The sequence below is a fragment of the Trichosurus vulpecula genome, chromosome 1, assembly GCF_011100635.1.
Source record: "Trichosurus vulpecula isolate mTriVul1 chromosome 1, mTriVul1.pri, whole genome shotgun sequence".
NCBI classification, from domain to species: Eukaryota; Metazoa; Chordata; class Mammalia; order Diprotodontia; family Phalangeridae; genus Trichosurus; species Trichosurus vulpecula.
Window position 1 is genome coordinate 180,757,215 of NC_050573.1, and position 21,980 is coordinate 180,779,194.

A 21,980-nucleotide genomic window follows, 5' to 3' on the forward strand; every position below is an offset into this window, starting at 1 on the left:
ACAGCTCTAAAATTCCATAAAACACCCTATTCAGGAGATATGATTGGAAGAGAAAGAAGGCTGGTAATGTGGTAAGAACATGAAATAATAGAGGGACAGTCCTCTTTTGTGCTCTCCTAGTACCCACATACCCAAAGACCCAAAGGAAAGCCTGGCGCATATGTAAATGTTAGCGATTATTGTTATTATCATTATCATATGCTCACTGACATATCGGGTTAATTCGGTCTGTTAAATATGCAAGACTTTTAAAAGCTTAACTCACATTATTCCTCTCAGTGCAGACCTTACCTCTGACACCGGAGAAACATTCTACACTTTCCTAGAAAAATCAACAGACAAGGCTCCCTTTTATTACAAGACTGGTTTGGTCTCCTGGCAGCAATCTTGCTAACAAATGTTTGCTGAAATCAAAACTAGATATGTTTTCTATTAAATCAGGGGACAGCTTTCAATGTAAATAGTAATTGGATTAGTATATGAGCATCATTAGTCCTCTTCATTACTAAAGCATTAAATATTGGTTTAATTTTTTTTAATGCTTAATGTTTGCCAAAATTTTGCATTCCTTCACTATACCTCTGTCCTACTATTATACCTTTAGTTACTGCCCTTCTCTGCAGCTCTCTCCCTACAAGATAATTGGAGAGCCCGTGCAATTATTTGAATAATTCAGACATGAACTGAATGAAAATAAGATGGTTTGGCCTTGGCCAGACTGCTTCATCTATAAGGTTCAAATTCACTCATTAGCTGCCAACAATCCACTCCCTTTTATACCACGCAGAGACAGTCTCTATGTAAATAAATTTAGATCATATTTCAAAAAAAAAATCTGTGATTTCATCAGCATGGATAAACTTGCACTAATGTAGATTACAATTGGCAGTGAAATACAGTTACGGAAACAGAGAAGGACCTGGAGTTGGAGGATTCAGATTTGAATCCTCACTTTGTCACTTACTGTCTATGTGGCCAATTAACCTTTCCAGGTCCCTTCCTTATCTGTAAAATACGGAAGTTTGAGGTTCCTTTAGGATCTAAACCTATGATTCTAAACTCTACCACACCTTACCAGATGCGCTGCTAGGAATGTGTGTGTTTGTGTGTGTGTGTGTGTGTGTGTGTGTGTGTGTTTGTGTGTGTGTGTAGTGGGCATTGGTTCACTTAGCTAGGCTGATTCTTGGACAACAGACACCAAATCCAATACTAAGCCTATAGTTGAGGCCTTCCATTTTGTATTATCTTTCTGAAGTTGGAGTTTATAGCTAAGCCTAGAAAAATCCAGGGTTACCTGTATACTACAATGAGGTGTCAAAACTGGACTATAGTTATAGGTTTAAATGATAAGCAGATAAATATTATCTATCGATCTATCTATATTTTAAATGAAACCACTTCCCCCTCACTCCCAATAGGGCCTATCCCTGTGATCTGTGTATGTACAGTGGGGCCTCCATTCTTAACAATAAGTAGTACTGGTCAGCTCACTGGTCAATGACTAGGGCAAAGAAATGAACTGAATCGAAGAAGGAGGACAAGATTCTATTTAGGGAACTATTTTCCACAATCCCAAGCAGCTCCCATTTTTTAAAGACATCCACACTTTTCTGGTGTACCAACACAGCTGCAAAGCATGAAACACGATCCCCAAAGAACCAAAATTGCATGGAGAAGTCCCAAAGGGCAAGATGTGTATAATGAGCATAAGCAGACTATATCCTATTACCCACAATAATCTGTGAGCATTGGGGTATCACTGAGGAAATGTATGACCAGCAAAGGAAGTGGGAGTATCATATAGTTAAAGCAGGGGATGACAAGGGGACAGTCTGGGCACTGGTACTAGAGGAATGACTCTCCAAATGAGGAAGAATAGAGGATTAATAGGATGGCAGGATCAGGGAAGGAAGGAAGGAAACAAGCATTTATTAAGCACCTACTATGTGCCAGACACTGTGCTAAGAGCTTTGTGAATATTATCTCATCTAAAATCACAACCCTGGCCAGCAGATGCTATTATTATCCCCGTTTTACAGACGACGAAGCTGGGGCAGACAGAGGTCTGTGGCTAGATTTGAACTCAAGTCTTCCTGACTCCAAGCCCAGCACTCCATATACTGACACCTACCTACCTACCTAGCATACATCCAAGATGAGGAGGAGGCCTCCCTGGCCTACTATCTACACAGCTGGAGATAGTATCCCCAAGAGCAAAATCAAAGATGCATCAAAGAACTGAGTAAATATTGTTGCACCAAAGTAAACACGTTCTCTGAGACAATAAGTGGCAGATTATCATTAGGACTGATAATCTCAGCTCAGACCACTACCAAACCAAGAGATCATGATATTTCTTTTATGCAGAACTCAGTTTTGTCAGTAACCAAACAAACCAGTGTAAACCAAATTACCTGCTTATGAAAAGCTCCTAAAAAAACCCCTGGACTTGGGGAGGGAGTGAAGGGGTACAGAAGATCTGTGCTGCTAACAGGACACATGACCTGGGAAGTCACTCACTGGCCTTGAGGTTCTTTTTCTTCATCTACAAAAAGGCAAGAGTTGGACTAAATGATTCTCTGAGTACCTTCCTCCTTTTCTAAATTCTGTGATTCTACAAGGTTGCATATATACAGTGAATATATAGTGGATGCTCTTTGTTTTCCTTTTTAGTGATATATTACAAACTGAATATTAAATATCTATACTTGCTCAAACCATCTCTGCCACAATCTAATGTAAATAAATGGATTTTAGTGCATAAGATGTCTTCACTTTTCAGTCATTCCCTCTAGGTATAAGGTTTCTTCATCTATTCATTTCCCATTTACTCTTCCCTTTTATACAATTGTAGCTCAGTGTTGTGTTTTTCTGTCTCTGATTTTTTTTTCAATTTAAATTATTTCATGGGGGCAGCTAGATGGTGCAGTGAGTAGAGCACCAGCCCTGGAGTCAGGAGGACCTGAGTTCAAATCTGACCTCAGACACTTGACACACTTACTAGCCGTGTGACCTTGAGCAAATCACTTAGCCCCAACTGCCCTGCCTTCCCCAACCCCCTCCAAAATAAATAAAAAAATAATTTCATAGAAATTCCCTTTTCATATAAAGGCAGCTAGAAGACATAGTGGATAGAACTCGGGGCTTGGAGTTAGGAAGACCTAAGTATAAATTCAGCCTCAGACACTAATTGTTTGACCCTGGGCAAGTCACTTAATCTCTGTCTGTTTCAGTTTTCTCAACAGTAAAATAGAGATCATAACAACTTCCCAGTTATTGTCATGAGGACAGAATGAGATAATATTTGTAATGCACTTAGCACAGTACCTGGCACATAGTAGGTACTTAATAACAAATGTTTCTTCTCTCCCCACCCCCACCTTTTTAGTTCTTCATCTTAATTGTAGCCAGGTCTCAATTAGTGTGAATGATGAATCTCAAGAAATGGTCAAATGTATTCAGGCTCATGCTATTCAAAATTATAATTATGTAAAATATGGTCACTGGAAATATGCAATGAGGGTTTGAAAATGAAATCACTTCAGGGGAGTCATTGTTCATACTAATCAGGACCTTGCTGCCTACTATGCCACTACAGTAATATACCACGACTTGTTTAACCATTCTCCTGTCGTTGGACATCAAGGCTGCTTTCAGATAGGTTTTTGCATTTATTTTGCAATCACAAATAAGGGGTGCTATTTAAAAAAATAACCTTCTGAATAGTTTTTTTTTAAATAATATTTTCATACTGTAGCACCAGAAATGGAATTATGGGATAAAACAGTATTATCATTTTAAAATTTTAGCTGTGTAGTGCCAGATCACTTTCTAAAAATAACCCCCCAGTTTGGAGTTCTACCAACAGCGAATGAGTTTGCCTGCTTCTCCATAACACTGACATTCAGTGACAGCGCTTTTATTCTTGTCAATTTGGTGGGTCTAGTATGGTGCCTCAGAATGGCTTTAATTTGCACCTCTTGCTTAGTAATGAGGTTGAGAAGTTTTCAAGTGAGTATTGACAATTTATGTTTCTTTTTTGGTAAACTGCTCATAACCACTGACTATCCATTAGAAACTAGGATTGTAGTTTTTAAAAGTATGTATTAGTTGTTAGGTCTTTATCAGAAATATTTGCCTTAACTATTTTGTTTTCTTATTTTCTTATTTTTGTTGTATAAAATATTTTATTTTCATGCAATCAAGAACATCTATCTTTCCGTTAGTAATTCCTTCTATTTCTTAACTAGAAACATCATATTCCTTTCAGATAGACAACTTATTGCATTTTCTTCCACACTTTATATAGTCTTTTTTAGGTTTGTCTATTATCTCTGAACATTCTTTTTATCCCTCTCATGCCTATTTTTGCCATAATGATGTGCTATTTTTTTAATTCCCATTATTGAATTCGTGGTTTGATGTGAGAAGCTTCTAGAAAAGAAAAGAATGTGAAATAGTTGCAGACAATAGGCCTCCTAAATATGAAAAATGTCATTTGCAAGTGACGTGGTCTACAAAAATAAATTCTGCCAGCAGCATACTGGAAAATATCTGAATTTAAAACATAATCTATTTTATCAAATTTTATGTTAAGAAAAACCACTGCCACTAATATTGCCTCGTAAAATATGATTTTATCTTTATATACATCATATACAAATATAGGGATAATAGTGAAATTTTTAAAATACCATGTCATGAACCTGAAATTCAGACAGCTCAACATGAAAAAGCCTGTATATGCTTGAAGAGAGATCTCAAACAAGGCAAATAGAGCTCAGTATCCAGCCTCCTCACAGTTGAATGGATAAGAGAAAAAAGTATTCAGAATTTTGCAAAGGACATCAGAGGGCAATCTTCCAGTTTTACCCAATTGTCATCCCCTCCCTCCCTCCCTCCCTCCCTCCCCTCCTCCCCTCCTCCTCCTCCTTCTCCTCCTCCTCCTCCTCCTCCTTCTTCTTCTTCTTCTTCCTCTCTCTCTCTCTTTCTTCCCCTCCCTCCCTCTCTCTCCATATATGTACATATGCACACATGTGTATGTATATATGTGTGAATATGTGTGTATGTGAATATATACATAACTATAAATATATTCATGTATATGAATATGACTGTTTCTATTTAAGAAATAGAAGTAATTACTGGGGAAAAGATAAATATATACATATATGTGTATATACACACACATGTATTTAAATACTGAAGGGAATATACAATCTGGATCTAAGTAAAGAACTGAGATTTACCATTCAGCTAATTGTATATGACTATATGGCCTCTTATAATGACAATAATAATAGCTCTCTGCAATTAGATTACGTCTTTTTTTTCTAAAAATCCTCAGGCCAAATATCCCTTTCCCCATCAGAATACTTAGAAAATTATAATTATTTCTAAAAATAAGATCTTATTATTTTCCAAGCCAAAGGCAAATGAATACAGTCTGAATATAGTCATTGGTATGACCTGTTTCTTTTTTTTTTCCTGGCAGATCCAAAATACACACTTTTAGGGAAATACCCCAGGCCAGGTAAGGAAGATCTTAACGGGAAAACATTGTATATGTTCTTCTGTGAGATGGTATTTCTATTCTTCCTGAAAGAAATGTTCTAAAGAGAAACCACAATTTCTCCCTACTTCCCTAGAATTAGGATGTTGATTCCTGAGATAAGTAATCAGTACACTGCTGAGAAGAAATGCACAAACAGCCCCAGCCTCTAAGAGACATTTAATAGAAAGGAGCAGCAGAGATCTCTCCCACAGAGTCACACAGCATACAAATTTGGCCATTACTGCAAGCTTGAACATCTCATGCTGCACACCGCACTTCAGAGGCCATATAAGAGATCGGAACAAAAGGAAGCCTGCAGCTTGTTGCCTTGATTAGATGAAATGCACTGGGTGGCAGTCAGATTTATATGTGAATTTGTTCAAATACAAAAAGAATTTTTTTTTCTAAGTGCTGGCAGTGAAATTCAAGGAGAATGTTGGAGGAAAAAAGGAATTCACTGAAGCACCATGCCACAACCTTGGCTTTAACCTCCTGCTATAAATATACACCTATCCAAAGAACAGGAACACGATTATAAGGGTTTTTCCCCCTGGTATTGAGTGGGATTCAACAGTTACTATGCTGGGAGTTTGTAAGATAAAGTAAAAAAAAAAAATGCTAGTTTATCAAACATTTAAAAGCAAAACCAAGTTCTGGACAGAACACTTTGGAAATCTTAGTTGGGGAATACCACATTATTCCAATGAATGGGAATCATCTTTTCCATTTCATAAAATATAGCACTGTTAGACACACGAAGCAGGTCTGATTCTCAGCACTGCACAACCTGCACAGACTACGCTGCCTTGAATGAGGGGGAAGGAGTATGGTCGTGAACAGATATCAAAGCAGGATCGATAAAAACAAGACGGGCTGGTTGAAAACATACGTGGACAGCACTAGCAGAAGAGGCTAGACCTGAGTGCTGAGGCGTAAGGCAGCACCAAGGAGAGCTCTCAGTGGGCTTTCGGACTCCTCTCTCCTCCACAGGCTCCTCCACCCCTACTTCAAGGGGGCCCTGACCCACATACGGACTTTTCCAGCATATACCTAGGGCATTTTAGCCAAGTTGAATGAATAACCTGTGTGTTAATTCATCTCATACTGATGAACAAATTAACAAGAGCTCAGACTTAGAGTTCTTAAGCTCTCCAAATCCTCACTCCATTGTTCATAAAGTTCCCAATATAGTATCCATTTGGGCCTCCTCTCCTTAGGCTTTATTCCTATTCAACCTGTTCCCTCCTACCACAGTTTCCTTCCATATCACATCTTATCCAAATCCATTACACTATGGGGTAGTCTGCATGCAAAATCTCTTTTTTTCCCTAAGATAACAATTAGCTAATCTGAGAAATTCACTATACTGACGTACTAAGAAGGCTATAGGGGGTCCTCAGTAACCCCCTTCAGTTATAAGGACATACATGTTATAATGAGAACCTTCAGGCCTCAAAGCCATTAGGACTGCCTCTGTCACACAAACTGGCTGCATGACCCTGGGCAAGTCCCTTGACCTCTCAGTGATATGGGAAGCTCTCTAAGACTATAAGTTTCAATGAAGATGCCAATTTACATTGGAAGAGAGCGTCTCCTCACCTTGGAATTGCTTATACCAATGAAATCATAGATCCAGTCCCTATCTTGATATACTTCTATACATCAAGGATTGGCAGATTTATTAATGTGGATATTCCCTCTACCACTATAGCCCACCACCCTAACTAACTCAGCAGAGGGTCTTCAAGAGGTGAAGTAGATGAAAAATGGATCACCTGTGGTCAGTCTGGTGATGAGCCTCTCCAGATTTTGCTAGGCTAAGGCAGACAACAGGCATATAATCTGTCACCAAACTCATACAAAAAGTTCTTCCATGGACCTTCCATGGCTTACACTCTGCTGGCATAGCAGAAAAGAGCTTGTGATAACCTTTTTATCACAATGAGGCATTGGAATGGGATTATAGTTTAAATGTTTTTCTTTGCATTATAGTCACTTGTATATATTAAACAAAAAATGTGCAAAATAGTGCTGATGAGGTATAAAGTTTCTCAGGATCAAATAAGAATATATTTATATATTATGTATTGATAGAACTATAATTATTAATATGTATTGTATAACATATTTACATTAAATTATATATATATATATTATAATGTGTTGACAGAATTATATAATCTTATATTAATGATTATAAATAAAGCTTCAGCCACCCTCATGGCCATTGGAACAAATCATTCTCACCAACCCATTCCATGGGAAAGTCTTCACATGTTTGGGGAGACACTCCATTAACTCACTGAGGGGCTTGAGGCCTACTGGTTACCCTCAACCTGGTTTAGCCCATCTGCTGAGATGGTTTTACCAGGGTGTGGCTGCTGTGCATGCTACAGCTTCTTGGAATCACAGGTAAGCACTGGGTGGCAGATGGACACCAAAGGTAGATAAGTAGCCCTGAAAAGGGCTCAGCAATCCCTCACACTAGAGGTGCTGGTCCTCCCTGAACACCTTATACATCCCTGTATATACATTATGTGTGTGTGTGTATCACACTGACTATATATACATATATATACACACATGTACGTATGTATACTATACTGTACTACATCTATATCTATATATACTATGAGAGACAGAATGAGAGAGAGGGAGGAGGAGTGGAGGAGAGAGAGAAAAAAGGGGAGAGGAAAGTGAAGGAAAGAAGAGGAGAGGAAGGGGGAGGGAGGAGGGGAAGAGAGAGGGAAGAAGGGAGTGGGGAGAGAAGAATCACTGTGGCATGGTAGATGAAGAGCTAGCCTCAGAGTCAAGAAAACCTGGGCTCAGGTCCCACTTCTGACACATACTAGCTGTGTGACACTGGGCAAGTTACTTAATCTCAATATATTATCGATTCTCTGAAACTATAATAATGCAAAACAGTTGTCATTCTGCATTAGTGAAAGGTTTTCCTCACCTTGAGTTCCCTATGCCAATGAAATCACAGATCTACACCCTAAAAAAGATCAGTAATGCTCATCCAGATGCAATGCTAGACTTTTTGATGACCATCAGGACATATGCTAAAATCAAATCGGGTCAATAAGCATTTTACAAAGGGCTTACTATGTGCCAGCAGAAACATGGTCTCTGTCCTCAAGTAGCTCACATTCTAATGAGAAAGCAACATGCAAACGACTGTGTACATACATGAGATACACAATGTAAATAGAAGGCAATCTCGGATCTTTAATTACATGGTCTCGATGATCCTGGTCTCCCACTGTGGGGTTTGCAGTGTGGAGCATTGCTTCCCCCCTCACCACACATGACCTAACATTCCTGTGAGACGACGACCTTTTTAATAAACAACGTAGGCTCGGAGCTTTAGGAGAGGGGGATGAGCAAAAAGTCTTGGCCAGTAGTCAAACACTGCAGGATCATTTAAGGGCTACCTCTGCATCTTGGAGATACATTTCAAGTGATATCAGGTAAGGCCATACATAACAAACAACAGGGCCTGAGACAAGCCACACAGAGTAGGTCCCCCACCCCTTCCCCTCAGCATTTTTACACAGTTGAAATAAAGATTTAAAAGAACATCTGAGGCAACCCTGAGGGAGAAGTCACAAAAGGGACCGGCATAATTCATGACTTCTGAATGTTATTTATAATACTGGCACATAACATATTGTGACATTTAACTAACTTAACAAAAGAATTTAAGAAAGCCATTCCAAATATAGGCTTCTAACAAGAAAGGCAAAATGAGGCAATGGAAATAATATTGGACTGGCTTTCATAAGACCTGGGTTTAAATCCTATTCTATAAATAAGTAGCTACAAGACCACGGGCAAATCATTTATGTCATCTTTCTAGGCCTGTTTCTTCATCTGTCAAATAGAGTAAATTATTTCTTTCCAACCCTAATATTTTCTGCTACAAAAATAGCAATACGGGCTACCTCTGATAGAGGAACCCTTGCCTAATGAAGGGCTTTTGTTGTTCAATTGTTTCAGTCAGGTCCAACTCTTCATAACTCCATTTGGGGTTTCTTGGCAAAGATACCAAAGTAGTTTGCCATTTCCTTCTCTAGATCATTTTACAGATGAGGAAACTGAGGCAAAGTGTTAAGCGACTTGCCCAGGAGCATACAGCTACTGTCTGATCCCAGATTTGAAGTCAGGAAAATGAGTTTTCCTGACTCCAATGCCAGCACTCTATTCACTCTGCCACTTAGCTGCCCCTAATGAAGGGTCCATACATCCAAATGGATATTACTCCTCCCATCCATGTTTCTGCACCCTGCTTCTGATAGAGACAGGACTACAGAACCCAACACTACTCCTGAGAGAGCCAATGTCCTCGGAAGCCTAACTCTGGCCCCTCCATTTGTTCTCTTATCCTGGAGAGCCCCGCTTCCCATTCCCCTCTAGCCTAATGGTTAATCAGATTCTATGGGAGAAGTCACTACAAGGATATCTACCACCCTGAAAGCCCAGGGAGCTCAGGCTATAAGTCCTCTGGCTCAAATCCCAACCCCCAAACCTTCTCTGCAGCCATCAGAGCTCTTAATTCCCTAGAGAACTTGAGTGTTGAGATATTTTTTCTACCAATCCATGTCTTTCACCTCTTTCAAAACAGACCTCAAACCTCTTGCCAGAACCCTTATTTATCACTTAAAATAGAAATTAGTGCTAGAGAGAAGAGGTCTTAGATTATCAGCTATTATAGCTTCTTCATCACTTCTCTACAATGCAACCCCTCAGCAGTCACATAATCCATCTATATTCTGTTATGTTGATATGTTGCTTTGTAATTGTATTTCAGTCGTTATTTTAAAATGGCATCCACCTCCTCTTCTTAAAGAGAGAGACCATTTCTTCTGTTTCTCTTGCATCCTTCCACAATGCTTAATAAATATATGATTCTACATGTAGTAGATGCACACTAAATGCTATTTCATTGCTTGCCTTGTTTTTGTTTTTGCTCCAGTGAAACAAGGGAGCCACACTGATTGACTGACTGACTAACTTTTCATGGCATTAGAGGTCCTGGGTAAGCCCCATTTTGTATTTCGGATTACTTTTCCATTAAAATGGAGATATTGTAAATATAAGCTGAAAAGAAAATGAAAGGAAAATAGGCATTTATCAAGGGCCTACTTGTGACAACAATGTGGCTTGCCGCTACTATGGCTATGTAAAACCAACAATAACAGCACACAGAAGAGCTGCCAGCACAGATTCTTTGATCTCCTTTTCTAAGGAAAGCAACCTTAAGGAGTTAACAATCTCACTTTAATTAAACACACATATATCATTCATTTAGTTCAGGGGGAAAAGCCAGCACTCTAAACTTCAGAGTAAATACAAACAGAAATTACAATCAACAGATCAAATAACATAAACCAGTAGACAGGCTTTCTGTCCAACATCTCCTTACATAGTTACCAGGGAAGCACCAGCACCTGGGTTTTCAAGCCAGGGGGTCCTTAACAAGGCTGCCCATCTCATCTAGTCAAATCACAAGACGCTCTTCCAGTGAATAAGAGCCCCAAACCTCTGAGTTTATATATCCTTCTTTTGTGCTAGAAGGCTTCACATCTAATCAGCAAAAGGGTGTGGGCCTGGGGCTTAGCACCTAGCAAGACTTAATCAAAGGCACTTGATTACTTTAGCATTCTAAAAGAGAAAACAGTAAAAAAGTTCCACCCTGCTTAACATTACACTACTTTGCGCCAAGCGTTGTGCTAAGCAATAGGGATACAAAGAAACATTAAAAAAAAAAAACCACCAGTCTCTGTTCTTAAAAAGCTCCCATTCTAATGAAGAAGACAGAACTTAAAACAGTTATGTACAAACACTACATACAGGATGAATTGAAGATAATTTCATAGGGAAGGTACTAGAATTAAGAGAGATCAGAAAAACCTTCCTGTAGAGAGTAGGGTTTTAGCTGGCACTCGAAAGAAGCAAGGGAAGCCAGGGTATGGAGATGAGGAGGGACAGAATTCCAAGCATGGGAGACAGCCAGTGAGAAGGCCTGGAGACAGGAGGAGTGTCTGTGCAAGGAACAGTAAATGATCAGATGCCACATTCAGAATCCTTCCTAAATCCAAAATGGAGCAGACTAACTACATTTTGCCAATCATGTTAGAAGGAGTTAGATGATTCAAAATACTTTCTGTCTTTCCAAATACAGAAGTGAATGCTGAAAATTAAAAAAGAAAGAAGTCATTTAAAGGCCTCCATATAGGCAAAGTCAGCATCTTAAACCCTCAAAGTACTGACTAAATTTACAAATAATTTCAAAGCAATCTCTGAGGATTCTGTTTGTAGCAAATGAACATGTAACAAAAAGCTCAAAATGCCTCTATGTTTAATATTGAATTTCTTAAGGACCCACACGCACAAAAAAATATTTATAGCAGTTCTTTTTGTGGTGGCAAAGAATTAGAAATTAAAGGGATGCCTATCAATTGGGGAATGGCTGAACAAGTTGGGTTAAATAAAAGTAATGGAATACCATTGTGCTGTAAGAAATGATGAGCAGGCGGATTTCAGAAAAACCTGAAAAAAATTCTTACACGAACTGATACTGAGTAAAGTGAGTGGAACCACGAGAATATTGTACATAGTAACAGTAACATCGTGTGATGATCAACTTTGATATACAATGATCTAAGACAATTCTAAAAGACTCATGATGGAAAATGCTATACACATTTAAAGAAAGAACTATGGAGTCTGAATGTAGATGAAAATATACTATTTTCTCTTCTTTTTTTTCTTTCCTGTGGTTTTCCCCCTTTTCTTTCTTATTCTTTCACAACCTGACTAATATGGAAATATGTTTAATATGATTGCACATGTATAGCCTATATCAGATTGTGCACCTTCTTGAGGAGGAGGGAAGGAAGGGAGAAAGGAAGAAAAAAATTGGAACTCAAAATCTTATAAAAGTGAATGTTGAAAACTAAAAAGAAAGAAAAAAGAAAAAAATTTGATGTCTTCAGCTTTAATTCTGGACCCACAGCCAAGTCTCTTGCAAGAGTAAAGGTTCACTTCTGAAAGACAGTATCTGAAATGCTGTGTGACCCTGGGCAAGTCACTTAACACTGTTTGCCTATTTCCTCATCTGTAAAATGAGCTGAATAAGGAAATGGCAAACTGCTCCAGTATCTTTGCCAAGAAAACTCCAAAAGGGGGTCAATAAAGAGTCAGACACAACTGAAAATGACTAAACAGCAAATCTGAAATGCAGCTGATTCCCTCAGTCAGCTTGTGGAGTGAGACTGAAATCCCCAACCACTTGGGCAGCAAAAGCCAGTCAGTGCCAGGCTGACAAGCAAAAAAAAAAAAAAAAGAGAGAGAGATGCCCATTAAGGACCTTCACGCTGGGATATTTCTTTTGTTCCATCTGGGATGGAACATCCATATGGGATAATACACTTCTCTGGCCCCCTACAGAATCAGGTGCGAACTCCTGCTTCCTGGTTAACAGAACACTGCAGCCAATTAAATGAAAAGTGTCCAAATTGTCACGGCGTAACAAGGAAAGCACTGGCTTTGGAATCAGAAAAACACTGCTTCCAATCCAAGCTTTGACACTCAAAAATTGCCTGACCTTTAAAGGTAAGTCATTTAATCTCTCTGTCTCATCATTCATAAAACAGGGATAATAATAGTTTGACTCTCAAACACCCAGGATTGTTTCGTGTACTAGTACGCACTGGAAAAAATGCTCAGTTCGGGGCCAGAAGATTTTATTCATTTAAATCCCAGCCCTATCACTACCTATCTGTGTGATGTTAGGCTAACAACTAATAATGGAACTTTTCTGGGCCTCAATCTCCTCATCTGTAAACTTAAGAAGTCAGACTAAATGCTCTTCAAAGTCCCTCCTAGCTCTAAATCAATGAGTTGTGAGACAATGTATGTAAAAGCGCTTTGGAAATTGTCAAGAAGTAAAAGCTGAACACAGTGGACACCCTAGGACCTTAGATTTCCTCCTATTAAAAAAATTGCTACCATAATTTTTTTTTTACAAATTTATACCAAACCCTTGAGTGAGGCTCCTTTTCCATAAAAATCGAGACAAAGGGCACCATGGTAGGCAGGACTATAGTCCTAAAAGACCTAACAACTAAGCTTTCCATACTGCCCTGGGCTGGAATTAAAAACTAACCAGAGAAATGAAACATGGATTGGTTGTGTGGAAGACAGCAGCAGCAGCAGCAGCAGCAGCAGCGGTAGTGGTGGTGGTGGTGGTGGTGGTGGTGGTGGTGGTGGTGGTGGTGGTGGTGGTGGTGGTGGTGGTGGTGGTGGTGGTGGTGGTGGTGGCAGCAATAGTAGTAATGAAGAAGAAGAAAAAGAAGAGGAGGAGGAAGAGAAGGAGGAGGAGAAAAAGAAGGAAGCAGAACTCCTTTTTATAGTGCTTTAAAGTTTGTAAATTTCCTTTCTAGCAATAGTCCTCTGAGGTAGGAAGTGCAAGTATTAATCTCTTTTATTTCACTTTATTTTTTGGTTACATTTTAAGTTTTGAACTGCATCCCTCCCTCACTCCCCACCCTGCACTAGAGAAGGCCACCATTTGACACAGACCCGTATATATGTAAAACCATATGATGCATACTTCCATTTATCCCTTTCTCTGGAGGTGAATAGCATAGGTCATTTGTAGTTGATTTGAGTATGATACTTAGAATAACTTAGTTGTTCACAATTATCCTTTGAACAACATTGCTGTTACTGTATACAGTGTTCTCTTGGTTCTGCTCATTCCACTCTTCATCATTTCATGCAAGTCTTTCCATGTTTTTCTAAGATCACTGAGCTCATCATTTCTTGTAGCACAGTAGTATTCCATCAAATATTACCCTCTCCTTGACTGAGCTTCTGAGAGGTTAAGTCATCACTGCCCATGGTCACACAACTAATAAACATCAGAGATAGGATTAGAACCCAGATCTCTCCTGAATCCAAGTACAGTACTTTCCACCATAGGTAGATATAGGTATGTATATATGTATGTACACATACACACAGATACCTTTTAATCCTATTGCCCCTGTGTTATCATTTCAATACAGCTTCTCCACCCACCAGTCCTCTCTAATACTTCCAAGTAAATATCACACAACTGCATCTTAGGATGGGCTGACACAAGCTTCAGAAAGAACTGAAGCCTTTCCCATGGACCAATTCCATAACGAGGATACTGTTTACTGAGTGAAATGATTAAGAAAGCCCAGGGGAAGGGAGAAATCAAGTTAGGATTGATTGATGGTCATTCTCAGAATAACGGCCTAGCTGTCCTTCAAGACCCAGCTCAAGTTTCACCTTAGCCACGCTTTCTTCTCACATGGTCACACCAACAGTGTAGGATCAATGGATCCAGCACCAGAGGAGAATTTAAAGATCTTGTCCAACTCCTCCCCTCAAATTTTACAGATAAGGAAACCGAAGTCCAGAGGCAAGTTCTGAGCGTAAATCCTCTAGCTCCAAATTCATTCATTCATTCATTCATTGATTCAACAATTATCTACTTAATACATACTATGCGCCAGACATTGTACTAGATTTTGGAGATAACATACACATCCAAAACCAAAAATTAAATATAGTCCATGCTCTCAAGAAGCTTGCGTTCTAAGGGATCAATCAGTGTTCTTTCCGTAGTAGAACACTGTCCCTATATATCCCTTCTCTTAAGTCCAATAATCTACGCCCCGCCCCTTCTAGTACCTAATCATGTACCAGCCAGCGGTAGTCTCTTTTTTCATGCCTTAGTCTTTTTTTCCCCCAACTAGGCTGTAAGCTTCACAAAGGCAGGGACCATGTTTTAGGACTTCCCTTATTTAGCACTATGTTGGGTATAGTACAGAAGAAGTCAAAAAATGCTGGTAGAATTGCAGAGTGAAGTGCTCCAGCAATAAGAGTCAGAGGAAGGTATAATCGGTAAGCATTCTTCATAATGGAGAGAGTCATTGTAGTTGCTGTTTAGTGGTTTTCAGTTGTGTCTGACTCTTTATGACCCCTTTTAGGGTTTTCTTAGCAAAGATACTAGAGTGATTTGCCATTTCCTTCTCCAGCTCATTTTACAGATGAGGAAACTGAGGCAAACAGGGTTAAGTCACTTGCCCAGGGTCACATAGCTACTAAGTACCTGAGGTTGGATTTGAGCACATGAAGATGAACCTTGCTGATTCCAAGCCCAGCGGTCTATGCACTTGCACAACCTAGACGGCAATGGGGCAGGTAGACAGAACCAAATAGTAACTGCAACACTGCTTCTAGGAGTCCAAAGAAACTACCTGTGGGTCAATTTCAGGCTAAGCTGCTCAGAAGGGATGATGAGTATGCAAGTATACATAACTCTGAAATTTACTCAGTAGGCTTCTCACACAGATTATGAGCTGGATGGGGATCTCTACAGGGAAGCACAACTAGCCCACTAAAAGGATGAGCACAAAGCCCACTTCTACTGCGTTATCACTTCAAAGGAATGCGAGATGTTTTCCTTGCCACACAATTCTCTGTAACCATGGCAGCGCTGTCACATGACAGAGGCCACAACACATCTGCCAAGCAGCCGCACCTCTAACCAGAGATCAGGAAGAAAAGTGCAAAATCATTGTAAAAAACCATTCATGTACCTTGACACTTTCATAACTTAATCTTTGGATGTGACAGAATCAGTCTACAAATAGTGTTCAAAAGAGATTGTTAAAACTAAGTTAAAGTTTAAGACTGAAACCTCTTGTACTACTAGCACTACTACTACTACTATTCCTAACAATAATAATAATAACTAACACACACATATATATACATATGTGTACATATACATATATATACACACACATATGCATGTATGTGTGTGTATGGTGACCATGTGCCAGGCACTGTGATAAACTCTTCACAAATACGATCTCACTTAACGCTCACAATTATGGGAGGTAGGCATTACTATTATTCCCATTTGACAGTTGAGGAAACTGAGGCAAACAGAGGACCAATGACTTGCCCAGGGTCATACAACTAGTGAGTATCTGAGGTCAAATCTGAACTCAAATCTTCCCAACTCCAAGCCCAGGGCTCTATCCACACTGAGCCACCTGACTGCCCCTAAGAAGAAAACTATATCCTGTGGTTAACTGATAGCCATCAAAAGAAAGCTCACATTTTTTTCTATCATGCCTTCAACCCAAGTTATTAATATTTAAGAGTTTTAAAGTTTTAAAACTATACAAGTACTTTAAGAAGACTGTAAACAAGTCACTTAGCCTCTCTGGGCTTCTATATCCTTATTCATAAAAGGAGGGAGGGCAGGAGGGATAGAATCTGGAACTCAAAACTTTTTTTAAAATGTTAAAAATTATTTTAACATGCAATTGGGAAGAAAATAAAATATTAAAAAAACTATGACAAAACAATTTTTTATAAAGAATGTATTAGATAACCTGCAAAGTTCCTTCCAGCTCTAAAATGCTACAATCCTTTGTTCTAAGTCACTTATGCCTATGAAAATGCTGCAAAGATTATATCAAAGAACAATGCAGTGATGTAGCATATGTCTCTCCCCACATCCCACCAAGGTTTCTGTCATTACCAAAGGGAATGTTTCCTTGAGTTGGTGTCCACATTTCTCTATAATCTCTTATTGCAAGTCATATATAAGTTGTTACAGCTATTCCTTACACAAGGGCACTCTTGTGTGCCAACTCAGTGTAGGGATTGCCATTTAAGATGACCAGGGGATGACAATAGACAAAAATGTTAAGAGAGTTGGCATATATGTATTCTAAAAGAAAGAGAGGGTTCCTTCTTTCTAGAAGAGAGGGTGGATTCCAGCAATAGTCAAAACTGGTCGTGGGCAATTAGACAACAGGTGGGAACTATATTTTATGCATGTAGACAGTGAGGTATGAGGTTTAAGGTTATTTATAGAATCATTTAGAGCTGAAGGGGACCTTAGAGGGGTATTAAGTCCAGTCCCCTCTTTTCAATGAGGAACTGAAGCCTAAGAATGGTTAAGTGATTTGCCTCAAGTCAAACTCAGGTCTCGTGATCGCGAGCCAATTGGAAGAAGGTAATAGCTGAGTTGTTAGTAGCTTTTATTATAGCTCTTAGTTATATGTAGTTATTATAATCATTACCTTTTGTAGAGCTCTTTAAATTTTTTTAGTGAGCTTCTCAAAGCCACGGGGGAGGGGGGTGGATCAGATGGCTTCTAAAGTCTTTTCAGCTCTTAATCTACGATCTGATGAACTATTACCTCAAGTAAGGTAATGTGTGTAAAGCATTTTGCAAACCTTAAAGTTCTACATAAATATCAGCTTTCATATTATTGCAGTTATTATCATATTAGGCCTTCCAAGGATGGCCAAAATAAGGCAGAGAAAATATCACTGTTACTGCTCAGTTGTTTCAATCATGACCAACTCTCCATGATTCCATTTGGTGTTTTCTTGACAAAGATACTGGAGTGGTTTGCCATTTCCTTCTCCCACTCATTTTACAGATGTTGTTGCTGTTTGTCCTTTGTCCTCAAAGAGGACCATGACATCATGGAGGTGATGCCATGACATGCAAGTGAATTAGATTTAAGTTTGGGAGGGTCGTGCAAAGTCGCCAGCCTCACTTTCTCTTCCAGAGGAGGAAATGGAGGCAAACAGGGTTAAGTCACTCATCCAGGGTCACACAGCTAGTAGGTGTCTGAGACCACATTTAAACTGGGTCTCCCTGACTCCAGGCCTGGTGTTCTATCCACTGTACCACCTAGTTGCTTACTATTCTCATTTAGCAAATGAGGTTAAGCGATGTACCACATATTCGTTCTCAGCCACTCTTACTTAGAGGGGTTTGGGGAAACCCCCAGTTTTGTTAATGACAAAGCCAAGACTAGGACCCCCCATCTCCTATGAGACTTACAACATCTCTACAAAGGGTTATATACACTCTCTTTCCTCAGCACCTGACATTCAGGAAAACTAAGGGCCTAGCCTGTAAGGACAAAATTACTTCTTTGAGACAATAGCATAGGCAGAGATAGGGGCATACATAAAAGCAGAGAGACAGAATCCATGCATGCTGTATGTATCAGATAGACAGCAGGGTTTTCAAGATCACAACGCTGTGGAGGCACCTCAGCCCAAGTCTAAAGTTGTTATTAACGTATTTATAACAGAACCACTTACCTTCTGCCCCTGCATAGTAGTTGCTGCTGTCATAATCCGAAAGAGGTATCAATACAATCCATGTTAATATTTGCTGTTTAAATAGTGCTTTATAAAGCACTTTTCCCATGAAATCCTTGTGAAATAGTTAATGCAAATATTATTATCTCCATTTTATGGATGAAGAAACTGAGGGCAAGTGAAGATGAGTCACACAGCTAGTAAATGTTCAAGTCAGGATAAGAACTCAAGGCCACTGCTCCTTCCCTACTCTTAGTTTTACCTTTTTTGTCCCATCCTCTCGTTCAGAGATGCTTGAGAGATTCCTCCCATTTTATGTCTCTAGAACTTTAGGCATAAGAAATAATTTAATTGACTGTGTATACCCTTCTTTGTCCTTTCCAAGAAGTTGCAGAAGACGCACTGGGATCTGCCAAAGGCCTAGAGGCACCATGGTGGAGTCAAAAGCACAAGGCTTGGGTCAGAAAATCTGCATTTACATTTTTGCTTTCCTACATCCTACCTTTTTGACACTGAAAAAGCTGCTTAACCTCTTGGAGCTATGGTTCTCTCCTCATAAAGTAGAGATAATAAAATTTTTGCAACAGAGTTCTGTTGCAACAGGACTGTTGTAAGCGATGATCAAGAGTGATCATGTATTTCAAAGCACTTCATAACCAGTACATAGAGCGGGCAGACTGACCCAGACAACAGAGGTACCAGCTCTTGGTACCATGAAGACCTGGATTCAGGTTCTGCCTCCAAGAGTTACTAGTTGTGTGACCCTACATGACCTGCTTATAACCTCTCAGCTTTTGGCAAACTCTTTAAGATGATAAGTTAAAGAACTGCTGATCTATATCAGTGGATGCCAGGGGCAGCTAGGTGACACAGTAGACAGAGTACCAGGCCTGGACTCAGGAAAACCTGAGTTCAAACCCAGCTTCACACACTTACTTGTGTGACCCTGGGCAAGTCATTGGACCCTGTTGCCTCAGTTTCCTCATCTGTAACATGAGCTGGAGAAGGAAATGGCAAACCTCTCCAGTATCTTTGCCAAGAAAACCCCAAATGGGGTCATGAAGAGTCAGACATGACTGGAACAACTCAACAACAATCCACTGAAATGGAGTTTTCACACTGAAAGTTACACACATTGATGAAATCACAGGTCTCAACAACAACAAAAACCAACCACAAACATATAAATGTATTCTTACTGGCCAAAAAACTTTATTGGATAACCCTTTGGAGTTGGATTAATGTCTCTGTGGCTCAGTTTCCTGATCCCTAAAATAAGATATTTAGGATTGTAAATTTAGATTTTCTGCTCTTCATTTCCCACACTGAGTATGCTGAGTTCTATAAAATGCTTAGAGCATCTTGGGAAAAGAGAGTAAGTGCATGCTTAACTCTCCCATTTGGCTCCTCGTGTAGAGGCAGCAGAAAAGCTATCTATTCTTTTTTTTTTTTTTAACCAAACTTATACCAAGGAAAATGAACCTACTTCTTTAGGAGAGTAATACTCTGTGACTATGAGCATACTCTCTTTTAAAGACCAAAGAGAAAGACTATCTGGGGAATACAGAGGGGGAAATCTTCAGAGTATCACTGGAAGCATCTGGTCTCCACTATCTATTTCCTCAATATAGTAACTACAATGGTGCAAAGAGTGAGACATTATTCTCTCTTCCCTTCTTTGCACCACACCCCTACCAATGCACAAGTCAATACCTTACACAGTTAAAAGGACTCACTTAGGGTTAAGGAAAGAGGAAAACAGAAGGAGTTAATTAAGAATATTGGGAAGGCAAATGAGATAACATGTGCAAAGTACTTCGTAAACCTTAGAGCACTATAGGATTATTAATTATTCATGTATTGATAATAATTACTATTTATAATATGAATCGTAATTCATATTTATATTATAGTGCATAATTAACAATGATAACACATGCCTTCCCATCATATCCCCAATGCTGCCCTTGCATCTTCTGGTCCTTCAAGACTCACCTCCTTATAGCACCCCGCTTACATCCTCAGGGTGAGAGTTGGTGCCCCTATACATACGCAAACAGCCACACATTCAGATAAGCTGAAACTTCTCACCCCCTGACTGGTTTGCTGACTGGATTCTTTACACTCCTTTGGGCTGAGGTGTGCTTACTGCATGGTTGTGATTCAGAAACACAGCATGGGACTGAGAGTGACAGTTCCTGATGAATATTCATGTTATTTAGTCTTCCTGTATAATAAGAGAAGCATTCCCTATTGGTTGGATTAAGGGTCATGCCTGGGTGGGCAAGCTGAGGCCTTCAGGAATTCTGCTGTCTGCCTCCTGCTGTCAATCACAGCAAATTTCTGGCTGCCACTGGATGAGGCTCTGTTGTGCTGCCAAGGTTAACCTTAATGACTGACCTCAGACCCTATCACCCTGTAGCATGACAGGCACACACAGTGCTAAATAAATAGACCCAGTAACGGGATACATCCTAAAGTGGGCACCTGTCCCTATCTGCTTCTGAATGGAAGCATACAGATCGTGGAAGGCAAGGGGGTCCCAAGGAACAACATATTTCTAGGGGTCACACGTGTGTCCGGTTTCTAACCTGATCTGAACTCAGTTTTACATGCTAGGACTAATTCTTTCAGAAGTTGCTATCAATAAATCAGCTAGGTAATTCCAGACTCCTGGTCAGTGCTCACTGGGGCTTGTGTTTCCTGGGAGAAAGCCAATCCTAGGTTCACAGATGCTACAATGATCTTCCTCAGCAGGGAGGTTCCAAGGGGCAACAATAACTCCCAGACTCTCAAGGGCTCACATCTCTAGCCAATGCCTCTGACTCTAAAAGGTTTTCTTGGACTCAACCAGAAGATTGTAACAATGTTACTCAATCTTACTTCCCCACAACTGACTGCTGTCTGCCCACCCCTAGCTTCTATGCTGCTGCTCTCTCTTGGCTCTCCTCCTACCTGTATGACAGCTCCTTCTTTGTCTTCATACTCCCCCCCATCCAGTTTTGCACATAGTAGGTGCTTAATAAGCATCTGTGGAATCGGATTGAACAAACTTCAGCAGAAAAGTTGGTTTTTCAAGGGTGCTACAAAGTGGAAGGGCATAGAATGAAAGGTAGTTTTTTAAAAGTCACAAGATGTTTCACTAAATGTCACAAAGCTTGGCAGGAAGCCTGAAAAAGACTGACCTCAGGCATGAAGTCCAAGTAGCAGCCAACAGCAAATTTGATATTTAGTTTCAT

At 39.7% G+C, this 21,980-nt stretch overlaps 1 protein-coding gene and 1 long non-coding RNA gene across 3 annotated transcripts in view; one reads left to right on the forward strand and one right to left on the reverse strand.

The window, feature by feature from the left end:
* Nucleotides 1–21,980, reverse strand: part of GFOD1 (glucose-fructose oxidoreductase domain containing 1) — a 155,360-nt gene that overhangs the window by 94,606 nt on the left and 38,774 nt on the right. The gene's annotated exons all lie outside the window — the stretch shown is intronic.
* The window catches only part of LOC118831391, a 70,993-nt gene continuing 52,924 nt past the window's right edge, over nt 3,912–21,980 (forward strand). Inside the window, exons 1-4 of one of the 2 annotated variants that reach the window (XR_005009140.1) lie at nt 3,912–4,011; nt 5,495–5,533; nt 10,533–10,595; nt 13,010–13,165. This is a non-coding gene — a long non-coding RNA (uncharacterized LOC118831391). Of the gene's footprint in view, nt 4,012–5,494; nt 5,534–10,532; nt 10,596–13,009; nt 13,166–21,980 lie in introns of those variants that run through there. The other variant, XR_005009141.1, reaches the window with a different exon arrangement.